The sequence below is a fragment of the Rhinoraja longicauda genome, chromosome 8 (assembly GCF_053455715.1).
Source record: "Rhinoraja longicauda isolate Sanriku21f chromosome 8, sRhiLon1.1, whole genome shotgun sequence".
Classification (NCBI taxonomy): Eukaryota; Metazoa; Chordata; class Chondrichthyes; order Rajiformes; family Arhynchobatidae; genus Rhinoraja; species Rhinoraja longicauda.
The window spans coordinates 7,058,997-7,082,711 of record NC_135960.1 but is presented as its reverse complement, the minus strand read 5'-3'; the positions used below and the strand labels follow the sequence as shown (position 1 = coordinate 7,082,711).

The window sequence follows — 23,715 nt, the reverse complement described above, 5'->3', positions numbered from 1 at the left end:
ACTCTGAAGAACATGGATGGATGACGTTCACTGGATCTCTGGATGATGTGGGTAGATGGACCCTTCTTCAGACATTAGACATGATGCTAAAATTCACTTTATGAATGTCTCCCTCTGGAAATTCCGAACTATGCTACTAGAATCCCTGCACCGAATGGCTGAAAAAGGGCCTCGACCCGAAACGTCACCCATTCCTTCTCTCCAGAGATGCCGCCTGTCCCACTGAGTTACTCCAGCTTTTTGTGTCTATTCCTGGAATGAAAATTAGAAACGATAGAGAGATTGCTGATGCAACAGGGCAAGTTGGCATTTTGAGCAGTGGGATCTGATATTGTGATGTGAAGCACAGTTGTGGTTGTAGCTTGGTCCCACAAGATGATAAGAGTCATAAAGTGTAGGAAGGGACTGCAGATGCTGGTTTAAACCAAAAATAGACACAAAAAGCTGGAGTAACTCAGCGGGTCAGACAGCATCTCTGGAGAAAAGGAATAAACATCATCTATTCCTTTTCTCCAGAGATGCTGTCTGACCTGCTGAGTTACTCCAGCTTATTGTGGCATTGTAGAGTCATAAACTGATAGAATACAGAAACAGGCCCTTTGGCCCAATTCATCCAAGCCGACCAAGATGAGATGAGAGGGGATCTTATCGAAACGTATAAGATTATTAAGGGGTTGGACACGTTAGAGGCAGGAAACATGTTCCCAATGTTGGGGGAGTCCAGAACCAGGGGCCACAGTTTAAGAATAAGGGGTAGGCCATTTAGAACTGAGATGAGGAAAAACTTTTTCAGTCAGAGAGTTGTGAATCTGTGGAATTCTCTGCCTCAGATGGCAGTAGAGGCCAATTCTCTGAATACATTCAAGAGAGAGCTAGATAGAGCTCTTAAGGATAGCGGAGTCAGGGGGTATGGGGAGAAGGCAGGAACGGGGTACTGATTGAGAATGATCAGCCATGATCACATTGCTGGCTCGAAGGGCCGAATGGCCTACTCCTGCACCTATTGTCTATTGTCTAAGATGCCCCATCCAAGGTGGTCCCATTTGCCCATGTTTGGCCCTATCTCCCTCTAAAACTTTCCTATCCATGTCCCTGTCCACTGCAATACTGTACATACATTTAAAAGGCAAGCAATGATAATTGTGAAAATTCTTCCTTGAAGGGCGGTCACGGTGGCGCAGCGGTAGAGTTGCTGCCTTACAGCGCTTGCAACGCCAGAGACTCGGGTTCAATCCCGACTACGGGTGCTCTATGTACGGAGTTTGGACGTTTTCCCCCAGACCTGCGTGGGTTTTCTCCGAGATCTTCGGTTTCCTCCCACACTCCAAAGACGTACAGGTTTGTTGGTTAATTGGCTTGGTGTAAATGTAAAAGATTGTCCCCAGCGTGTGCAGGATTAATGTACAAGGATCGCTGATCGGTGCGGACTTGGTGGGCCTAAGGGCCTGTTTCTGCACTGTATCTCTAAACCAAAATAAACTAAAGAATATTACATCCCAGCACTGCTTTCAGAAGCTCTGGAGTCAAACAATTACCAGACCAGGATAAAGAATGGACCATTTCCTACATAAAGGCTATAAATAAATCTGATTTGTTTTTACAACTTCTCAGTAGTTTCATGACCACTAATAACCAGATTTAATTGGATTTGCATTTCTCAGCTGTTGAGGAGAGATTTGAACTAATATCTCTGGATTATAATTTGCTTAACATGATCATTATCCCAAAATACTCCAGCAATAAGGAATCTTCGCTCAACTTTAATTGAACACTACGATCTTCAGCTACCAGGTTTGCTAATTTTTTTTGTTTCAGTCTTCAGATGCTGAAAATCTGAGTTTATGAGTTTCAATATAAGTTTGTTGTCACGTGTACCGAGGTACAGTGAAAAGCATTTGTTGTGTGCTAACTAGTCAGCTGAAAGACTATACATGATTACAGTCGTGCCATCCAAAATGTACAGATACATGATAAAGAGAATACGTATAAGATTATTAAGGGATTGGACACGTTAGAGGCAGGAAACATGTTACCAATGTTGGGGGAGTCGAGAACCAGGGGCCATAGTTTAAAAATAAGGGGTAGGCCATTTAGAACGGAGATGAGGAAAAACCTTTTCAGTCACAGAGTTGTAAATCTGTGGAATTCTCTGCCTCAGAAGGCAGTGGAGGCCAATTCTCTGAATGCATTCAGGAGAGAGCTAGATAGAGCCCTTAAGGATAGCAGAGTCAGGGGGTATAGGGAGAAGGCAGGAACGGGGTACTGATTGAGAATGATCAGCCATGATCACATTGAATGGCGGTGCTGGCTCAAAGGGCCAAATGGCCAACTCCTGCACCTATTGTCTATTGTTTATTATAGACAATAGACAATAGGTGCAGGAGTAGGCCATTCAGCCCTTCGAGCCAGCACCGCCATTCAATGCGATCATGGCTGATCACTCTCAATCAGTACCCCGTTCCTGCCTTCTCCCCATACCCCCTCACTCCGCTATCCTTAAGAGCTCTATCCAGCTCTCTCTTGAAAGCATCCAACGAACTGGCCTCCACTGCCTTCTGAGGCAGAGAATTCCACACCTTCACCACTCTCTGACTGAAAAAGTTCTTCCTCATCTCCGTTCTAAATGGCCTACCCCTTATTCTTAAACTGTGGCCCCTTGTTCTGGACTCCCCCAACATTGGGAACATGTTTCCTGCCTCTAATGTGTCCAATCCCCTAATTATCTATTGTAATACATGGATTTTAAATATAGAAATAGATTAGTTTAATTGTAATGTGTACCGGGGTACAGTGAAAAGCTTTTGTTGCGCATTAACTAGTCTGAAATCTTAAATAAAAATTAAAAACTCAATAGGTTCGAGTTTTGAGCGTTTGTCGGCACTGGGCCTGTACTCGCTGGAGTTTAGAAGAATGAGGGGGGACCTCATTGAAACGCACAGAATAGTGAAAGGCTTGGATAGAGTGGATGTGGAGAGGATATTTCCACCAGTGGGAGAGTCTAGCGTTAGAGTTGCCAAAGACCCAGGTTCGATCCTGACTACGGATGCTTGTCTGAACGTTTACCTCAAGCCCTGCCTAGGTTTTCTCCGGGTGCTCGGTTACCTAACACACTCCAAAGACTAAACGCAAATTGGAGGAACAGCATCTCAGATTTCGCTTGGGCAGCTTACAGCCCAGTGGTATGAGTCATGATTTCTCTCACTTCAGGTAGCCCCGGCATTCCCTCTCTCTCTCTATCCCTCCCCCACCCAATTCGCACTAGCTTCTTATTTTCGCCCTACAAACAGCTTACAATCGCCTGTTTCCTTCATCATCGTTACTATTTTGCATATCTTTCATTCATTGTTCTTTATCTCTCCACATCACCGTCGATATCTCTCGTATGCCTTATCCCTAACCAGTCTGAAGAAGGGTCTCGACCCGAAACGTCACCCATTCCTTCTCTCCAGAGATGCTGCCCGACCCGCTGAGTTACTCCAGCATTTTGTGTCACATTCCAAAGACTTACAGGTTTGCAGGTTAATTGGTCGGTGTGGACTCGATGAGCCGAGGGAGGAAACCAGAGCACCTGGGGAAGACCCCCGCAGGTCACAGGAACAACTCCGTAGAGACTGCACCCGTAGTCAGGATCTAACCCGGGTCTCTGGCCATGTAAGGCAGCAACACTACCAACTATGCCACTGTGCCACCTTGATTTCATGATCACAAATATCCAGATTTAATTGAATTTCAATTTCTTATCATTTGCAGTGGGATTTTAACTGATTTCTCTGTTTAGTCTCGTTTACTTTATAGACACAGCGTGGAAACGTTTATGGGTAGATGGTACATGGATAGGAGAGATTTAGAGGGATATGGGCCAAACGCAGGTAGGTGGGACCAGTGTAGATGGGGCATGTTGGCCGGTGTGGCCAAGTTTGGCCATAGGACCTGTTTCCATGCTGCAAGACTCTATGAGGTAGTTGAGGCAGGGACTATCCCAACGTTTAACAAATATTCAGACAGGTACATGGATAGGACAGGTTTAGAGGGATATGGGCCAAATGCAGGCAGGTGGGACTAGTGTAGATGGGGCATGTTGGCCGATGTGGCCAAGTTTGGCCATAGGACCTGTTTCCACGCTGTATGACGTATATGAGGTAGTTGAGGCAGGGACTTATCCCAACGTTTAACAAATATTCAGACAGGTACATGAATAGGACAGGTTTAGAGGGATATGGGCCAAACGCAGGCAGGTGGGACAAGTGTAGCTGAGACATGTTGGCCGGTGTGGGCAAGTTGGGCCATTGGGCCTGTTTCCACGCTGTATATCTCTATGAGGTAGTTGAGGCAGGGACTTATCCCAACGTTTAAGAAACATTTAGATAGGTACATGGATAGGAGAGATTTAGAGGGATATGGGCCAAAGGTAGGCAGGTGGGACTAGTGTAGATGGGACATGTTGGCTGGTGTGGGCAAGTTGGGCCATTGGGCCTGTTATCACACTGTAAGACTCTATGAGGTAGTTGAGGCAGGGACTATCCCAACGTTTATCAAATATTCAGACAGGTACATGGATAGGACAGGTTTAGAGGGATATGGGCCAAACGTAGGCAGGTAGGACTAATGTTGGCTGGTGTGGGCAAGTTGGGCCATAGGGCCTGTTATCACGCTGTAAGACTCTATGAGGTAGTTGAGGCAGGGACTTATCCCAACGTTTAAGAAACATTTAGACAGGTACATGGATAGGACAAGTTTAGAGGGATATGGGGCAAACATAGGCAGGTGGGACTAGTGTGGATGGGGCATGTTGGCTGGTTTGGGCAAGTTGGGCCTGTTTCCACACAGTATCTATCTATTTTTGCTGTAGACAGGAGCGAGGGAGACGCCATACCTAAGTGGACCTCCAGCGAGAGCTTGCCTTTCCTCAGCTCCAGAGTGACGTGGTCTCCTTGCGGCCCCTGGCCGTGCAGTACCACACCGTCGCTTCTCATCGTCTTGAACTTCAGGAAGATGGCGTCCTTCACCGTGGTCACGCTCTTCTGGTTGAACCTGTAGAACATGGAACTCCTCCCGTCGAAGTCAGCCACATCAGACCCTGCAAAAGAAAACCCAGGCGGTCACCGTTTCTAGTCCAGCTTATTTCCAGTGCTTAGTTTCGAGGCACAGCACGGAAAAAGGCCCTTCGGCCCACCGGGTCCATGCCGACCAGCCGTCCCTGTCCGCACTCCAACAGACCATTCCGCACGCACACTCGGGACAATTCACACTTCTACCACGCCAGTTCACCCACAAAACCTGTCTTTACGTCTTTGGAGTGTGGGAGGAACCCGGAGAAGACCCACGCAGGTCACGGGGAGAACGTACAAACTCCTTACAGGCAGCACCCGTGGTCAGGATCGAACCCGGGTATCTGGCGCTGCGAGGCAGGAACACCACCGCTGCGCCACCGTGCAGAAAAATGCAACGATCTTAGTAGAGATCTTGGGGGCGCAACAGCATTGATGCTGAAGAGGCATCTCCTTTGATAGAAGAAGGGGGCACGAGGTGTATCCTATTTAAGATGATGCAGAGAGAAGGAACTGTATCTCTAAAAGGATTGTGTCTTCCTTAAGGGCTGTTTGAGACTCATGCAGATTAGTTTAGTTTGGTTTAATTTAGTTTGGTTTAGAAATGTAGCTTTGAAACAGGCCCTTCAGCCCACCAATTCCATGCTGGCCATCGAGCTAGTTCCATGTGACCCCATTTTCCCATCCACCCCCCCTTGGACATTTAGGGCAATTTTACAGAATGTTGCCGCCTTTGGGATGTGCAAGGAAACCCGTAGGAAACTCAATAGACAATAGACAATAGGTGCAGGAGGAGGCCATTCAGCCCTTCGAGCCAGCACCGCCATTCAATGTGATCATGGCTGATCATTCTCAATCAGTACCCCGTTCCTGCCTTCTCCCCATACCCCCTGACTCCGCTATGTTTAAGAGCTCTATCCAGCTCTCTCTTGAATGCATTCAGAGAATTGGCCTCCACTGCCTTCTGAGGCAGAGAATTCCATAGATTCACAACTCTCTGACTGAAAAAGTTTTTCCTCATCTCAGTTCTAAATGGCCTACCCCTTATTCTTAAACTGTGGCCCCTTGTTCTGGACTCCCCCAACATTGGGAACATGTTTCCTGCCTCTAACGTGTCTAACCCCTTAATAATCTTATACGATTCGATAAGATCTCCTCTCATCCTTCTAAATTCCAGTGTATACAAGCCTAGTCGCTCCAGTCTTTCAACATATGATCGTCCCGCCATTCCAGGAATTAACCTAGTAAACCTACGCTGCACGCCCTCAATAGCAAGAATATCCTTCCTCAAATCGAACCGGGTGACTCTGGCGTCACGAGGCAGCATCATTACCCGCTGCCCCTCCTTGCCGAGCCGTCGGTGGCCAAATCCCACCAAATTAACAACTGAAAAGTAATATGTGGAATTACTTCTCGAGGAAGCTGTGGACTCTGATTCATTAAATACGTTCCAGACTGAGGAAGATTTTTTAAAAATGTTCAGAAAGTCAAGTGTTAGATTAATCAGCCATTGATCTTATTGAATGGTGGAGCTCGCCCCGAGGGACTGCAAGCAACTGTGACGGTCCAACTTATTCTTTTATATATTCATTTTCAGGGTCTGTGCGTAACCAGCATGGTCAAAATCTATTGCCCATCTTTAATATCCAGAGAACAAGCGCAGGCTCGGAGATCGCTCTGCTCAATCCGCCTAAATAGACAATAGACAATATACAATTGTAGGCCATTCAGCCCTTCAAGCCAACACCACCATTCAATGTGATCATGGCTGATCATTCTCAATCAGTACCCCGTTCCTGCCTTCTCCCCATCAGTCTGAAGAAGGGTCTCGACCCGAAACGTCACCCATTCCTTCTCTCCCACTTTTTAAAAAGGGAGGGAGAGAGAAAACGGGGAATTATAGACCAGTTAGCCTAACATCGGTAGTGGGGAAAATGCTAGAGTCAGTTATTAAAGATGTGATAGCATTACATTTGGAAAGTGGTGAAATCATCGGACAAAGTCAGCATGGATTTACCAAAGGCAAATCATGTCTGACGAATCTTATAGAATTTTTCGAGGATGTAACTAGTAGAGTGGATAAGGGAGAACCAGTCGATGTGTTATATCTGGACTTTCAGAAGGCCTTCGACAAGGTCCCACATAGGAGATTGGTGTACAAACTTAAAGCACACGGTATTGAGGGTTCAGTGTTGAGGTGGATAGAAAATTGGTTGGCGGACAGGAAGCAAAGAGTAGGAATAAACGGGTCCTTTTCGGAATGGCAGGCAGTGACTAGTGGGGTACCGCAAGGCTCAGTGCTGGGACCCCAGTTATTTACAGTGTATATTAATGATTTGGACGAGGGAATTGAATGCAACATCTCTAAGTTTGCGGATGACACGAAGCTGGGTGGCAGTGTTAGCTGCGAGGAGGATGCTAGGAGGCTGCAGAGTGACTTGGATAGATTAGGCGAGTTGGCAAATGCATGGCAGATGCAATATAATGTGGATAAATGTGAGGTTATCCACTTTGGCGGCAAGAACAGGAAAGCAGAGTATTACCTGAATGGTGACTGATTGGGAGAAGGGGAGATGCAACGTGACCTGGGTGTCATGGTGCACCAGTCATTGAAAGCAAGCATGCAGGTGCAGCAGGCAGCGAAGAAAGCGAATGGTATGTTGGCATTCATAGCAAGAGGATTTGAGTTTAGGAGCAGGGAGGTTCTGCTGCAGTTGTACAGGCCCTTGGTGAGACCGTACCTGGAGTATTGTGTGCAGTTTTGGTCTCCTAACCTGAGGAAAGACGTTCTTGCCTTAGAGGGAGTACAGAGAAGGTTCACCAGATTGATCCCTGGGATGGCGGGACTTACATATGAGGAAAGACTAGATAGACTGGGCTTGTACTCGCTGGAATTTAGAAGACTGAGGGGGGATCTTATAGAAACATATAAAATTCTTAATGGGTTGGAGAGGCTAGATGCGGGAAAATTGTTCCCGATGTTGGGGGAGTCCAGAACCAGGGGTCACAGCTTAAGGATAAGGGGGAAGTCTTTTAGGACCGAGATGAGAAAACATTTCTTCACACAGAGAGTGGTGAGTCTGTGGAATTCTCTGCCACAGAAGGTAGTTGAGGCCAGTTCATTGGCTATATTTAAGAGGGAGTTAGATGTGGCCCTTTTTGCTAAAGGGATCAGGGGGTATGGAGAGAAGGCAGGTACAGGCTACTGAGCTGAATGATCAGCCATGATCATATTGAATGGTGGTGCAGGCTCGAAGGGCCGAATGGCCTACTCCTGCACCTATTTTCTATGTTTCTATGTTTCTATGTTTCTCCCGAGATGCTGCCTGACCTGCTGAGTTACTCTAGCATTTTGTGAATAAATACCTTCGATTTGTACCAGCACCTGCAGTTATTTTCTTATACTATATATTCTCCCCATACCCCCTGACTCCGCTATCCTTAAGAGCTCTATCTTGCTCTCTCTTGAATGCATTCGCAGAATTGGCCTCCATTGCCTTCTGAGGCAGAGAATTCCACAGATTTACAACTCTCTGACTGAATTTTTTTTTCCTCATCTCCGTTCTAAATGGCCTATCCCTTACTCTTAAACTGTGGCCCCTGGTTCTGGACTCCCCCAACATTGGGAACATGTTTCCTGCCTCTAACGTGTCCAACCCCTTAATAATCTTATATGTTTCGATAAGATCCCCTCTCATCCCTCTAAATTCCAGTGTAAACCTACCTGATCTCCAGGTTGCTCAGCATTTTAAATTCCCCCTCCCATTCCCACACTGACCTTTCTGTCCTGGGTGTCCTCCTCCGTTGTCAGAGTGAGGCCCAGCACAAATTGGAGGAACAGCACCTCGTATTTCGCTTGCGTAGTTTGCACCCCAGCGGCGTGAACATTGACTTCTCTAACGTCAATTAACCCTTGCTTTCCCTCTCTCTCCATGCCCTCCTCCTTGTCAGTTCTCCCACTAGTCTTACTGTCTCCGACTACATTTTATCTCTATACCGCCCACTCCCCTGACATCAGGTCTGGTGAAGGGCCTCGACCCGAAACGTCACCCATTCCTTCTCTCCAGAGATCCTGCCTGTCCCGCTGAGTTACTCCAGCATTTTGTGCCTGTCTTCGATTTACTCCAGCATCTGCAGTTCTTTCCTGCACATTTACTATCCAGAAAATGAGCACTCTATCTCTCGACTATCAGGGGCTGAGGGGCAACCTGATAGATGTGTACAAAATTATCAGTGGTACAGATAGGGCAGAGTGTTAGAGATTTCTTTCCTTCCAGGGTGGTAATGTCAAATACCCGAGGGCATAACTTTCAGTTTAAAGGTTTAAAAAAGATTTACGAGGCAAGTGTTTTTTCAACAGGGTAGGTGTCTGGAATGTCCCGCTCCACCAACGACGGCCGCCCGGGCCGGAAGGCGGGTTGCTATGCAACCTCCGGTAGGCGGAGCCCTGGCCTCCGGGCCTACGGGATGTGGTTAACTTGGACTTCCAAAAGGCTTTTGATAAGGTGCCACATAAAAGACTATTACTTAAGATAAAAAATCATGGGATTAGGGGTAATATATTAGCATGGGTAGAAGATTGGCTTTCAAACAGGAAGCAGAGAGTTGGGATAAATGGATCATACTCGGGATGGCAATCGGTGACTAGTGGGGTTCCGCAGGGGTCGGTGCTGGGACCCCAGCTGTTTACAATTTATATAAATGACTTAGAGCAGGGGACCAAGTGTAATATATCCAAGTTCGCAGATGACACAAAAATCGGAGGAAAAGCAGGGAGTGAGGAGGATAGAAAAAGCCTGCAAAAGGATATAGATAAGCCAGGAGAGTGGGCAGCGACTTGGCAGATGAAATTTAATACTGATAAATGTGAAGTTATGCATTTTGGAGAAAAAAAATCGTAAAGCAAGTTATTTTCTAAATGGGGAGGAGCTGCGTGGTAATACAACGCAAAGGGACCTGGGGGTGCTAGTACAGGAATCACAAAAAGTTAGTATGCAGGTGCAGCAAGTGATTAGGAAGGCCAATGGAGTCTTAGCCTTTATTGCCAGGGGGATAGAGTATAAAAGTAGGGAGGTTTTGCTGCGGCTGTATACAGTATTGGTAAGACCGCATTTGGAATACTGTGTGCAGTTTTGGTGTCCATATTTAAGAAAGGATGTACTTGCTGTGGAGGCAGTGCAGAGAAGGTTTCCACGGTTAATTCCAGGGATGAGGGGGTTGACATATGAGGAAAGGTTAAGTAGGTTGGGACTTTTCTCATTGGAGTTCAGAAGAATGAGAGGCGATCCTATTGAAACGTATAAGATCGTGAGAGGCCTTGATCGGGTGGATGCGCTAAAGATGTTTCCGATGATCGGGGAGACCAGAACTAGGGGGCATAGTCTTAGAATAAGAGGGGGCTCTTTTAAAACTGAGATGAGGAGAAACTTCTTCACTCAGAGGGTGGTTAGTCTGTGGAATTCGCTGCCTCAGGGAGCTGTGGAAGCAGGAAATAGATTGTTTTTTAATATACAAGGGAATTAGGGGATACGTGGAGCGGGCAGGGAAGTGGACATGAGGTATTGTTAGTATAGTAAGACCTGAGTAATCTCCTGGACAAGTTTCAATCGCCTAGCTTGGGGTCGGAGAGGAATTTCCCGGATTTTTTTCCCAAATTGGCCTGGGTTTTTATCCGTTTTTTCGCCTCTCCCAGGAGATCACACGGTTCTTTTGGGTGGGAAGAAGGGCGATAGTGGGACGGGGGTTGGGGTAGGATCAGCCATGATCGTATTGAATGGCGGAGCGGGCTCGAGGGGCCGGTTGGCCTACTCTTGCTCCTATTTTCTTGTGTTCTTGTGTACACTGTCCGGGTCTACAGCAGCCCCCGGGCCCACAGTGTCCGGGTCTACAATGTCGGTGCATACAGTGTCCGGGCCTACAGTGCTCCCCGGGCCTAATACGGGACAAGGGCGGTCCCATACGGGACAAACCAATTCAGCCCAATATACGGGATGTCCCGGCTAATACGGGACAGTTGGCAACTCTACTTAATGTACTTGTGCAAATGACAATAAAACTCAACTCAACGCAACTTGAACAGAGCACCTTGGATGTCAAAGGTATTTATTCACAAAATGCTGGAGTAACTCAGCAGGTCAGGCAGCATCTCAGGAGAGAAGGAATGGGGGCGTTTCGGTTGTGCAGAAAACCTTGAAAGAGGCAAGGCCCAATGAGGGAATAGAGAGAGAAGCTTAGTAATGGATCCATTATAATTAATCCAGAATGGGTCGACTGGGCTTTTATTCACTGGAATGTAGAAGGATGAGAGGGGATCTTATAGAAAAATATATTTTTTAAGGGATTGGACAGGCTAGATGTAGGAAAAATGTTCCCCATGTTGGGAGAGTCCAGAACCAGGGGTCACAATTTAAGAATAAGGGTAGGCCATTTAGTACTGAGATGAGGAAAAACTTCTTCACCCAGAGAGTTGTGAATCTGTGGAATTCTCTGCCGCAGAAGGCAGTGGAGCCCAATTTACTGGATGTATTCAAGATGTAGCTCTTAGGGCTAATGGAATCAAGGGATTTGGGAGAAAGCAGGAACAGGGTACTGATCTTGGGTGATCTGCCATGTTTATATTGAATGGCGGTACAGGCTCGAAGGTCCGAATGGCCTACTCCTGCACTTATTTTCTATGTTTCTCTGTTTCTAATAGGTCTGAGTGTTTATAGAGGCAAGAAACACAGAGGCAGGGACATTATGTTGAACCTCCTCAAAACACTATCTAAAGTTGGAGAAGTCGATGTTCATACCGCTGGGCTGCAAGCTGCCCAGGCGAAATATGAGGTGCTGTTCCTCCAATTTCCGGTGGGCCTCACCATGGCACTGGAGGAGGCCCATGACAGAAAGGTCAGACTGGGAATGGGAGGGGGAGTTGAAGTGCTCGGCCACCGGGAGATCAGCTTGGCCAATGCGAACCGAGCGCAGGTGTTGAGCGAAGCGATCGCCAAGCCTGCGCTTGGTTTCGCCAATGTAAACTACACTTCCATCCCCCGCAAGGATGGTCTCGAAGCCCTCCGTTAGTTCTCCTCCTCTGGCAGCTCGTTCCTTGCACCCACCGCCCTTTGTGTGGAAAAAGTTACCCTTCAGAATCCTATTGAATCTTTTCCCCTTCACCTTGAACCTATGTCCTCTGGTCCTCAGAATAGTTGCCCACTGTAAACAGGTTCAAGAAGTAAACATTAAAGAAATATCCTTGCACCTCGCTGGGCAAGGGTTGCTCGTGTTAAAAATCTGTTAACTCAACAACTGTCTGCCATCTGTGGGAATGTTTTTTTCTACACTTGCTCGTGGCTTTCAGATTGTGGTTCTGGATAGGATCTCATTTCAGATATAAGGAGCAAACACCATACGGCATTACTGATTCCCTGATAAATACTTGACATTGTTTGGTCACAGATGTAAAGAGCCAGAGGCAAAACAAGGAGCCTTTTTTTTTAAATCTTGAAGACACACACAAAAAGCTGGAGTAACTCAGCGGGTCAGACAGCATCTCTGGAGAAAAGGAATAGGCGACGTTTCCGGTCGAGACCCTTCTTCAGGCTGAGAGACAGGAACGTTTCCTTAATCCCCGTTGCTTTTTTTACATATCTTTCATTCATCGTTCCTTATCCTTCTGCATCATCGTCTGTATCTCTCTCATTTCCCAGGCATGCTTCCTGCCTCTAACGTGTCCAACCCCTAAATAATCTTATATGTTTCGATAAGATCCCTTCTCATCCATCTAAATTCCAGTGTATACAGTGTACCGCTCCAGTCTTTCAACATATGACAGTCCCGCCATTCAGGGAATTAACCTAGTTAACCTAGGCTGCACGCCCTCAATAGCAAGAATATCCTTCCTCAAATTTGGAGACCAAAATTGCACACAGCACTCTAGGTGCGGTCTCACTAGGGCCCTGTACAACTGCAGAAGGACCTCTTTGCTCCTATACTCAACTCCTCTTGTTATGACGGCCAACATTCCATTGGCTTTCTTCACTGCCTGCTGTACCTGCATGCTTCCTTTCAGTGACTGATGCACTAGGACACCCAGATCTCGTTGTACGTCCCCATTTCCTAACTTGACACCATTCAGATAATAATCTGCCTTCCTATTCTTACCACCGAAGTGGACAACCTCACACTTATCCACATTAAACTGCATCTGCCGTGCATCCGCCCACTCACACAACCTGTCGAAGTCACTCTGCAACCTCATAGCATCTTCCTCACAGCTCACAATTCCACCCAGCTTTGAATCATCTGCAAATTTGCTAATGTACCGTTAGGTTGTAAGCTACCCCCCAAGCTCCCTCTCCTTGGTGCACTGCCTCTTCCTTACAGCCCTCGAGATTCCTTAAAATAACTGGTAGAAGCAGGGAACTGCAGATGCTGGTGCACCAAGGGAAGACACAAAGTGCTGGAGTAACTCAGCGGGTCAGGCAGCATCGCTGGAGAACATGTACAGGTGACGTTTTGGGTCGGGACCCTGAAAATAATTATCTGGTGTAAGTAAGTTACTATTGTGTCTGCTTCCTGTGTCCACTCAGGCTGGGCTTTCAATATCATAAGTGTTCAAGAAAAAAAGGCTTGCGTGTAGGAAGGAACTGCAGATAGAAACATAGAAACAAAGAAAATAGGTGCAGGAGTAGGCCATTCGGCCCTTCGAGCCTGCACCGCCATTCAATATTATCATGGCTGATCATCCAACTCAGTATCCCGTACCTGCCTTCTCTCCATACCCCCTGATCCCTTTAGCCACAAGGGCCACATCTAACTCCCTCTTAAATATAGCCAATGAACTGGCCTCAACTACCTTCTGTGGCAGAGAATTCCACAGATTCACCAATCTCTGTGTGAAGAAATGTTTTCTCATCTCGGTCCTAAAAGACTTCCCCCTTATCCTTAAGCTGTGACCCCTGGTTCTGGACTTCCCCAACATCGGGAACAATCTTCCCGCATCTAGCCTCTCCAACCCCTTACGAATTTTATATGTTTCAATAAGATCCCCCCTCAGTCTTCTAAATTCCAGCGAGTACAAGCCCAGTCTACCCAGTCTTTCTTCAGATGCTGGTTAAAACCAAAGATAGACACGCAAAGCTGGAGTAACTCAGCGGGTCTGGCTGCATCTCTGGAGAAAAGGAACAGGTGACGTTTGGGGTCGAGGCCCTTCTTCAGACTGAGAGTCAGGGGAGAGGGAAGAAGTCAGTCTGAAGAAGGGTCTCGACCCGAAACGTCACCCATTCCTTCTCTCCTGAGATGCTGCCTGACCTGCTGAGTTACTCCAGCATTTTGTGATACCTGGGAAATGAGAGAGATACAGACGATGATGCAGAAGGATAAGGAACGATGAATGAAAGATACGCAAGATCGAGACCCTTCTACAGAACATAAAGCTTTCTCTCAATTCCTATCTTTTCTGTTATAATCTCCCCAAATTGGAAACCCCATACTTTGATACCTCACTAAACCTAGTCCTAAATTTAAACAAAAAAGACCACAAAGTGCAGGATTAACTCAACTCACCCATCCCTGGAGAACGTGGATAGGTGACGTTTCAGATCGGGACCCTTCTTCAGACTGGAGGGTCACCATGTCGGCTAAATGTCACCTATCCATGTTCTCCAGGGATGCCGCCTGACCCGCCGAGTTACTCCAGCACTTTGTGTCTTTTTTTTTTGCAACCAACATCTGCAGTTCCTAAATTTGATCACCTCCAGTGGTGGCAGCGGCAGAGTTGCTGCCTTACAGCGCCAGAGACCCAGGTTTCAGTTTCAGTTTCAGTTTAGTTTATTGTGACGTGCACCGAGGTACAGTGAAAAGCTATTGTTGCGTGCTAACCAGTCAGCGGAAAGGCAACACATGATTACAATCCATCCATCCACAGTGTATAGATATACGATAAGGGAATAATGTTTAGTGCAAGGTAAAGCCAGCAGAGTCCGATCAAGAATAGTCCAAGGGTCATTGAAGAGCTAGATAGTAGTTCAGCACTGCTCTCTGGTTGTGGTAGGATGGTTCAGTTGCCTGATAACAGCTGGGAAGAAACAGTCCCTGAATCTGGAGGTGTGCGTTTACACACTTCTGCACCTTTTGCCCGATGGGAGAGGGGAGAAGAGGGAGTGACCGGGGTGCGACTGGTCCTTGATTTTATGTTGCTGGCCTTGCCGAGGCAGCGTGAGGTATAAATGGAGTCAATGGAAGGGAGGTCGGTTTGTGTGATGGTCTGGGCTGCGTCCACAATTCGCCACGATTGCTTGACTTCTTGATGCTGACCACGGGGCACAGTCCGTATGGAGATTGCATGTTCTCCCTGCGACCGCACGGGTTTTCTCCGGGTGCTCCCATTTCGTCCCACATTCCTCCCACATTCCAGGTTTGGTGGCTAATTGGCTTCTGTAAATTGTCCATGCTGTGTGCGTGATAGACCTAGCGTATGGGTGATCGCTGGTCAGCGTGAACTCGGTGGGCCGAAGGTCCTGTTTCCACCCTGAATCTCTAAACTAAACTAAATTAAACTAAACTACATCACCCCTGTTCTACAGAGATGAGTGCCTAGTTTATTTTAGTTTAGAGGTACAGGGCGGAAACAGGCCCTTCGGCCCACCGAGTCCGCGCCGCCCGGCGATCCCCGCACACTAACACCATCCTACACACACCAGGGACGACATTTTTCACATTTGTACCAAGCCAATTAACCTACATACCTGCACGTCTTTGGAGTGTGGGAGGAAACCGAAGATCTCGGAGAAAACCCGCGCAGGTCACGGGGGGAACGTACAAACTCCGTACGGACGGCGCCCGTAGTCGGGATCGAACCTGGGACACCGGCGCTGCATTCGCTGTAAGGCAGCAACTCTACCGCTGCGCCACCGTGCCGCCCAAAGTCTTTTAAGCTTTTCCTGATGAGGGTGGGCACTCTTTTTTACTTTTATTGAAGTGATTGAGAACATTTAAGCTGCTGTCAAAAGGGTCTCTGACTGTACAAAGGGGCAGTAATCTTGGATGGGTACCTTCTTCAAGATTATCACCATTGACTTCGCTAATGTAAGATGCTGCCACTGTGAAGAATCCCCAATCCTGAGGCCTTTTAAAGTGCGCCTGTCAGTTTAGCGAATTGCGGCTGAATTATGGGCAGTTTTCCACTGTAAAATTGCATCCATTAGAATCCAGTTGAGACTGTCCAAATTAATTTAGCTTGCACTCCTTGAGTTCTGGGATGAAGAGCCTTTAATCAAGGCAGTTGGCGTTGGATTTGAAGCCGGCTAACCACAGTGGAGAAGGACGCACAATTATCCAAGCTGCCGTCAGGTATCAAATTATACTTGATTGCCTCATTCACAAGCTTGTTCCTTGGGCAGTGCGAGGATCTGTTCCAATTAATGGCATCACGCAAAAGTGCAACGCTTTGCTTTGTGTCTGACCTAGAGGGTAATGTAGTTTAGTTTAGTTTAGCGATACAGGGTGGAAACAGGACCTTCGGCCCACCGAGTTCATGCTAACCAGTGATCACCCCAATACACACCTGCGCTCGGTCCGCGTCGGCCAAACTGATCTCCCGGTGGCTGAGCACTTCAACTCCCCCTCTCATTCCCAGTCTGACCTTTCTGTCATGGGCCTCCTCCAGTGCCATAGTGAGGCCCACCGTAAATTGGAGGAACAGCACCTCATATTTCGCTTGGGCAGCTTGCAGCCCAGCGGTATGAACATCGACTTCTCCAACTTTAGATAGTTCCTCTGTCCCTCTCTTCCCCTCCTCCTTCCCAGATCTCCCTCTATCTTCCTGTCTCCACCTCTATCCTTCCTTTGTCCCGCCCCCCTGACATCAGTCTGAAGAAGGGTCTCGACCCGAAACGTCACCCATTCCTTCTCTCCTGAGATGCTGCCTGACCTGCTGAGTTACTCCAGCATTTTGTGAATAAAGCCCCCCATACACTAGGTCTATCACATCTGATAGCAGCAAGGACTTGGCGTTTATCGACCCCGAAAACGTCACCCATTCCTTCTCTCCTGAGATGCCGCCTGTGTCGCCGAGTTACTCCAGCATTTTGTGTCAATCTTTCAGCAATAAGGACTTGCATCATTTGGAGTAAGAGGAAGTGCTAAGTTTAGTTTAAATTTTAGATTTAGATTTTAGATTTAGATTTTAGAGATACAGCACAGAAACAGGCCCTTCGGCCCACCGGGTCCACGCCGCCCAGCGATCCCCGCACATTAACACTATCCTACACCCACTAGGGACAATTTTTACATTTGCCCAGCCAATTAACCGACATTTCTGTACATCTTTGGAGTGCGGGAGGAAACCGAAGATCTCGGAGAAAACCCACGCAGGTCACGGGGAGAACGTACAAACTCCGTACAGGCAGCACCCGTAGTCGGGATCGAACCTGAGTCTCCGGCGCTGCATTCGCTGTAAGGCAGCAACTCTACCGCTGCGCCACCGTGCCGCTATAGTTTAGTTTAGAGATACAGCACGGAAACAGGCCCTTCGGCCCATCAAGCACCAAGGCCCACACTAACACTACCCCTAAGCAGCAGGGACAATTTACAATTCGCACCAAAGCCAAATTAACCGACAAAGCTGTACGTCTTTGGAACTTGGGAGGAAACCGGAGCACCCAGGGGAAACCCACGCGGTCACAGGGAGAACGTACAAACTCCATTACAGACAACACCCGTAGTCGGGATCGAACCTGCGTCTCTGGCGCTGGGAGGCAGCAACTCTACCCTCCTTAATTTCTCCTACCCTTTACGCAATTGGCGATCTTTCTTTGCTTGCTCTGCTCCTCTCTACACTCTTTTTTTTCTGCATCTCAAAACTTGTTTCATCTCCAACATTTCTGTTAGAATCTCATCGAAATAAAACAATAACTCTGACCCCACACAGGTGTTGTTTTCCTAGCTCAGTTATGAAATGAGACCGTCTCCGGTACGCGGTTGGCATTGATGGCACTTCCCTGAGCTGGTTCGCTTCGTACCTCAAAGATAGGAGTTTCGCCATCAACATAGGCAGTTATTCCTCTGCTCCAGATAGCCTCTCCTGCGGAGTTCCACAAGGCTCCATCCTAGGCCCCATTCTCTTCTCTCTATACATGCTCCCCCTTGGCCAAATCATTCAAAGGCACGGCATTTCTTTCCACTGCTATGCCGATGACACTCAGCTTTACCTCCCCCTGAAACCCAACAACCAGTCAAATTTAAACAGCCTCTCACACTGCCTTGAGGACATAAAATGTTGGATGGCACAGAACTTCCTCCAATTAAATGAGAGCAAGTCTGAGGTCATCCTATTCGGCCCCCCCGACTAGTCTTGGAAGCCTAGCCTGCCTAGTCAAACTGCATGTCAAAAACCTCGGCATGATATTTGACTCTGCATTAAAATTTGATAAGCAAGTCAACGCTGTGGTAAAAGCCAGCTTCTTCCAACTTCGAACCATAGCTAAAATCAAACCTTTCCTCCAATTCGACGACACAGAAAAAATCATTCACGCTTTCATTTCCTCCCGCCTAGACTACTGCAACTCCCTATACACTGGGATCAGCCAATCTTCCCTGTCCCGCCTGCAACTGGTCCAAAACGCCGCAGCGAGACTCCTGACGGGTACCCGTAAAAGGGACCACATCACCCCGATTCTGGCCTCTCTCCACTGGCTCCCTGTACGGTACAGAATCAACTTCAAGCTCCTCCTATTCACGTATAAAGCCCTAAATGGACACTCCCCCCCCACATCAAAAATCTTCTAACCCCCCTCTCTAACTCCAGGTCCCTCAGATCGGCCGACTTGGGGCTTTTCACTATCCCGCGGTCTACGCTTAAACTCAGGGGTGACCGCGCTTTTGCGGTTGCAGCTCCTAGACTGTGGAACAGCATCCCTCTCCCCATCAGAACTGCCCCCTCCATCGACTCCTTTAAGTCCAGGCTCAAAACATATTTCTACTCCCTAGCGTTTGAGGCTCATTGAGGAGGCGCTGTGAACTGTTTGCGTGCTACTGTATGTTTTCATTTTTTTTTCTATTGGAACCTAATCAAATGTACAGCACTTTGGTCAACGTGGGTTGTTTTTAAATGTGCTATACAAATAAAATTGACTTGACTTGACTTGACTTGACTATCTCTTTCCATAATTATTTTAAAACGAATAAAATCACGATTCACAGCCTCATTACCCAAGAGGGGGGTGGTGGGTGGGTGGAACAAGCTGCCAGAAGAGGTCGTTGAGGCAGGGACTATCCCAGCACTTAAGAAACAGTTGGACAGGTACATGGATAGGACAGGTTTGGAGGGATATGGACTAAACACGGGCAGGTGGGACTAGTGTAGCTGGGACATGTTGGCCAGTATGGGCAAGTTGGGCCGAAGGGCCTGTTTCCACACTGTATCGCTCTATGACTCTGGGTTGCCACCATGTAAATCATGTACATTATTAAATAATATTTTTTATTATTAATAATGATAATAAAATCAAATGATGATAATTGTTATTACTATTACTAATTGTAATGGTATTACTTTCATTAGTTCATTTTGAATACACTGCTTGATTTGGCATTGGAATTATTATTATTGTTATATATTCCAAATTAAATAACGAAATTAATACCACCATTAAAAGAAATAATTATTATTATTGACAGTGAATTATTTATTGTCATTAATAATAATATTTATTGCTATTAATAATCGTTATTATTAATTTTAATTGTATTGTTATTAATATTAATTTTTATTGTTATGAATAATGGTTGTTATTATTATTCATTTTAATGGTATTACTTTGGAATACATTGCTTGAAAGGACATTAGAAGCAGATTCAAAACAAATATTCATAAAATAATTGAGTGGATGATGTATGAGGATTAAGAAGGTAAGCCATTAGCAATTTGTGACTAAATGGCAATAGCCTGAGACAAAATGGTTGGTTACTTCATAAAGCCAGTGTCTACAATATGGGCCTAATGGTTTTCTTTATCACTGAAGGAGTCTATGGCTCAAATCTTCTTAAACCCATCGAGCCACCATCATTTTTTTAAAAGATTCGCCTTTCAATATTCAACTGGAGAATAAAATGGTGCATTTAAAAACAAAAATCATTTCCCAGGGTCTGGATATCGTTGGCATGGCCAGTATTTATCACCCATCCCTATTTTCCCCGTGAATTGATTGCCTTGTAGAGGAGGTATAAGAGGTGGATCCTCTGTCATACACTGGTCAAATCAACTGAGGATGGCCGATTTCTTCTTTTGACTGTCATGATTGAACCAAATTGAGTAAAAGAGCAGAGGTCCTTCTGCAACTCTACAGGGCCCTAGAGACCGCACCGGGAGTAATGTGTGCAGTTTTGGTCTCCAAATTTGAGGAAGGATATTCTTGCTGTTGAGGGCGTGCAGCGTAGGTTTACTAGGTTAATTCCCGGAATGGCGGGACTGTCATATGTTGAAAGACTGGAGCGGCTAGGCTTGTATACACTGGAATTTAGAAGGATGAGAGGGGATCTTATCAAAACATATAAGATTATTAAGGGGTTGGACACGTTAGAGGCAGGAAACATGTTCCCAATGTTGGGGGAGTCCAGAACCATAGTTTAAGAATAAGGGGTAGGCCATTTAGAACGGGGATGAGGAAAAACGTTTTCACTCAGAGAGTTGTGAATCTGTGGAATTCTCTGCCTCAGAAGGCAGTGGAGGCCAATTCTCCGAATGCACTCAAGAGAGAGCTAGATAGAGCTCTTAAGGATAGCGGAGTCAGGGGGTATGGGGAGAGGGCAGGAACGGGGTACTGATTGAGAATGATCAGTCTTGATCACATTGAATGGTGGTGCTGGCTCGATGGACCGAATGGCCTCCTCCTGCACCTATTGTCTATTGTCTAAATCCAATACGGTGGCGCAGCGGTAGAGTTGCTGCCTTACGGCACCAGAGACACGGCTTTGATCCTGACTATTGGTGCTGTCCAGACAGAGTTTGTACGTTCCCCCCCCCCCCTGTGACCGCCTGGGCTTTCCCCGGGAGCTTCAGTTTCATACGTTCATCGGTCATAGGAGCAGAATTAGGCCATTCAGTCCATCAAGTCTACTCCGCCATTCAATCATGGCTGATTTATCTTTCCCCTCTCAACCCCATTCTCCTGCCTTCTCCCCTTCACCCCTGATACCCGTACTAATCAAGTTTCCCTCCACACTCCAAAGAAGTTTCTAGCTTAATTATCTTCGGTAAAATTGTAAACAGCCCCTAATATGTAGGATAGTGCTAGTGTATGGTGATCCCTGGTCAGTGCGGAATAAGTGGGCCAAAGGGCTAGTTTCCGCACTGTATCTTTAAAATTTGACTATCGCAACATTCAGGACTATCCCAACAATTAAGAAACGGTTAGACAGGTACATGGATCGGACAGGTTTGGAGGGATATGGACGGAATGCAGGCAGGTGGGATTAGCGTAGCTGGGACTTGCTGGCCGGTATGGGCAAGTTGGGCCGAAGGGCCGGTTTCCCCACTGTATCACCCAATGACTGCATGACACTATCTAAAGTTTAAACAATTGGTCACTTTCATTGCCACTACTAAGACTAGTGATTTTTTTTTCTTACCCCAGATCCCAAGTTAATTAAATCTGTGGTTTTTCTTCAATTTTTAAATGCATCATTAATTTAGAGTGGAAAACAACAACATGCAATTTGTCAAACGCAAGAATATGCTCCTTGGGGGAATAATATGTAGGAACCATCTAGCCTTTCACATTCAGGAGGCAATTTCGTGCAGTTGACCAAGCAAGAACAACACAGAGAGCTTTTAGATTTCGTTTTGGAGATACAGCACGGAAACAGGCCCTTCGGCCCATCGAATCCTCGCCGACCGGCGATCCCCGCACACGAACACTACCCTACACAAACCAGGGACAATTTACATTTATACAAAGCCAATCAGCCGACAATCATGTGCGTCTTTGGAGTGTGGGAGGAAACCGAAGATCTCGGAGAAAACCCACGCAGGTCACGGGGAGAACGTACAAACTCCGTACAGACAGCACCCGTGGTCGGGATCGAACCTGGTTCTTGGGCGCTGTAATGGGCAGCAATTCTACCGCTGCACCACTCTAATTTAATGCATTGTTGCATTAGAGTGGAAAACAACACAATACAATACAATATATCTTTATTGTCATTGTACAGGGGTACAACGAGATTGGGAATGCGACTTCCATTTGATGCAATAAATTAATTAGCTAATCAGTATTAATTTAAACAACCCAATGAAACAAATTAGAACAGTTTTAAAAACAGAATAAAGTGCAAGTAGATCTGTGCCGGTTCACTGTGCGATGTGACCATCCGGCTCAGCAGGACCGGTTCATGGCAGCTATGGCCCTGGGGATGAAGCTGTTCCTGAGTCTGGAGGTGCGGGCGTAGAAGGCCTTGTATCGTCTGCCCGATGGTAGAAGTTCGAACAGACTGTTGCAGGGGTGTGAAGAGTCTTTGTGGATGCTGGTGGCTTTTCTGAGGCATTGTGTGTTGTAGATGCCCTCCAAGGCTGGTAGCTGTGTTTCGATGGTCCTCTGAGCTCTATGGGCTACCCCCTGAATAGCTCTCCTCTCTGCCTCTGTGCAGTTGAGGTACCACACAGCTGAGAAACAACGGTTTGCTATTTCATATCATATCATATCATATCATATATATACAGCCGGAAACAGGCCTTTTCGGCCCACCAAGTCCGTGCCGCCCAGCGATCCCCGTACATTAACACTATCCTACACCCACTAGGGACAATTTTTTTTACATTTACCCAGCCAATTAACCTACATACCTGTACGTTTGTCATGCCCAAGAATCTGCTGCCTGGGGATAACATGTGGAAACCATCTTGTCTTTCCCATTCCCATTAATCATGTGCAGGCTTTCTGCTGACTAGATAGCAAGGCAACAAAGATTCTTCACTGTACCTCAGTACACGCGACACTAAACTAAACTGAAACATTCAGGAGGCAATTTTGTGCCGATGACCAAGCAAGAACTACTCCGAGAGCTTTCCCTTAGGAACATAAATGTGGGAAATTCCCCCGTCGGGGAAGAGGAAAACGTCGCGGAAGATAAGGCGCCACCACAGAGTTGCCATAGTGACCGGTTGCCTGCATTATTTCCAAACTGATCGTCACATCTTAACATTTGCATCCTGGGCACTCAAGATATATTCCAGGCACAGCCTTGCTCAGTAATCTACTGCAAATTGTTTTTCAATAAACATGTAGCCATGTTGTCTGTGACCATTAATCCTTCTGGTGGGAACGTCACTGCGTGTGGAGACATAGGAACGCGCAGATAGCTATTTTACAGGCACTGCCTGCCCAAACATAACCAATGTTTAGCTTGTAGGAAAAAGAACTGCAGATGCTGGTTAAAACCACGATGCTGGAGTAACTCAGCGGGTCAGGCAGCATCTCAGGGGAGAAGGAATGGGTGACGTTTCAGGTCGAGACCCTTCTTCAGGCTGATGTCAGGGGAGGGGGCGGGACAGAGATAGGATGTAGTTGGAGACAGGAAGACTAGTGGGAGAACTGGGGGAAGGGGGAGGGGACGGAGAGGGAAAGCAGGGACTATCTGAAGTTAGAGAACTCAATGTTGATACCGCTGGGGTGTAAACTACCCAAGGGAA

The 23,715-nt window shown here is 46.8% G+C and overlaps 1 pseudogene across 1 annotated transcript in view; it reads right to left on the bottom strand.

Annotated features, from left to right (window-relative positions):
* The window catches only part of LOC144595735 (contactin-associated protein-like 5), an 852,226-nt pseudogene that overhangs the window by 499,120 nt on the left and 329,391 nt on the right, over window positions 1-23,715 (bottom strand). Inside the window, exon 5 of the transcript XR_013547532.1 lies at window positions 4,874-5,077. The product of XR_013547532.1 is annotated as a contactin-associated protein-like 5 (transcript). The remainder of the gene's footprint in view (window positions 1-4,873; window positions 5,078-23,715) is intronic.